Genomic DNA, 2,010 nt, shown 5'->3' with positions numbered 1-2,010 from the left:
TTTTTTTTTAAGCTGAGCCATCCTACCACCTGTTGGCAGCTCAGCAGAAGCTCAGCTTGGGCCCAGAATCGAACCACTGTTGCTCAGAGCTTGCACTCTTGAGCGAGCTCTTAACCAACTGAGACACTTGGCCGGCCCTCGGCCCTATTTTTTTATTTTTTAAAAGTTGGTCACAATCTACTAAATTGATTTCATAATTCATTAATGGTTCTTAAGCCACAGGTAGTAAAACAAGCTCACCACCATCTCCCCCGTCTTTCCCCTCCTAGCTCAATTCTCTGAACCCACCTTCACATTTCCTTCTCTTTTCATGCCCAGTAGCTCAGGAGAAAACCTCTCCTCGCCAACAGTCTGAGGAGACCCTGCCAATGGCTTTATTCCTGTGAGGGGCCCACCAAAACAGCATTTTCTGGAAGGTGGTACTTGTATGTTGTCCCTGACCAGAGTCACCAGCAGAGGGAAGAGCGTCAGGACAACCAGGAAAACCAGCTCTGTGTCTAGCCAGGTATCTCTTTTATGCTAGATTCCCAGGGCTGTCCATTCATTATCTTCTTTGTTTGTTCATTTCTACATGAGATAATGTATATACAACACTTATCACAATGCCTGGCTCATAGCAAGCCTGTAAATGATTGAACACGCAGTCGTTTAACACCCATTAGTTGAGTACCTACCATGTTCTAGATGCTGGAAATACAAAAATCACAGACTTGACCCTTGCCTTCAAGGATCTTGAATTCTTGACTGATAAATCAAAGACTAAAGTAGAGTGTAAAATGACAAGCAATAAACTCAGAAGCATATGTGGACACCAAAGGTAAGTGAAATTCTACTAGGTAAGTTTAAAAAAACCAAATCCAGCTCAGTATGGCCTGTTGAGTACGACCATTTGAGTAAAACGGGGGAGAATGTTTATATGCATTGGCTTGTATATGCATAAAACATCTCTGAAAGGTTACATGAGAAACGGATAACATTTGTTTCTGCAGGGAGGAAACTAGGGGGAGGAAGGGAGGGAGAAACTCTTTCTTTTACATCTCTTGAATTCGGAACCACCTAATTTTAAATAACTTAGTCATTTAGTCACAGAGGAGAAGGTCAGGGGACGCTTACTAGAAGTGGTATTTAAACCTAGTTGTGACTCTATATGAATTAACTAGAGAAAGAAGGGGCAGCATGATAAGGTGTTTCAACTGGAGTCCTGGAGGCAAGTGAGGTGAGCAGGGGGGGAAAGCTGAGGCCCCAGAGATAAGTAGGGCCCCATGGGTGTGGGAAGGGTCTTGGTGCTAAACCCAGGAGTCTTGACTTGGTCTTAACAAAAGGTGGAGAGTCAAAAAGGGTTTAAGCAAGGGAGCCATACTAGCAGGCATGTGGAGTGTGGGCTGGCCAGGTGCCAGGTGGGAGGGTTGTTCCTTGGGAGGCTGTTGAATCATGGGGTGAGAGGCCATGAGTCTTTCACTCAGGGAACAAAGGGATAAACAGATGAATGTGTGAGAGATGTAGACAATAGAACATTTAGGAATTCATATCTGATTAGATGGGATGGGGGGAGTGGACAGAGAGAGGCAAGTCCGCTGTGCTTCTTTGTCTTTCTCTTTCTTCTGGTTCCCTTGGTTTCTGTCTCGGGTCTGAGGCTATAGGTGATGGATGAGTCACCCACTTCACCCATTTCTGTGGTCTGGTAGAGACTAGGAAAATCAGAGGAGACAAGGGGACCGCAGAGCCTCCTCCACGACCCCAGCTTCTAACCCTTAGAAATGGTAGAGGAGAGCAGGGAGTAGGATGGTATTGGTGCTGTTTTGAACGCCACCCTAAACCCTGCTCCTGGATAAGCGTCTCACCTCTTCCACCAGGCCCAGGCCTCGGTCTCCCCTACACAGGACTAAATACAGAATAGGTGGGGCCCAGTGCAAAATGGAAATGTGTGGTCCCTGTCAAAACTCATGGAGGAGGGCCGGCCGAGTGGCGCGATGGTTAAGAACTGGCTTGGGACGCCAGAGGGCCCCGGTT

The sequence above is a fragment of the Hipposideros armiger genome, unplaced genomic scaffold (genome assembly GCF_001890085.2).
Source record: "Hipposideros armiger isolate ML-2016 unplaced genomic scaffold, ASM189008v1 scaffold_40, whole genome shotgun sequence".
Lineage (NCBI taxonomy): Eukaryota > Metazoa > Chordata > Mammalia > Chiroptera > Hipposideridae > Hipposideros > Hipposideros armiger.
The sequence above is the reverse complement of the archived record's forward strand: the minus strand, read 5'-3'. Positions refer to the sequence as shown.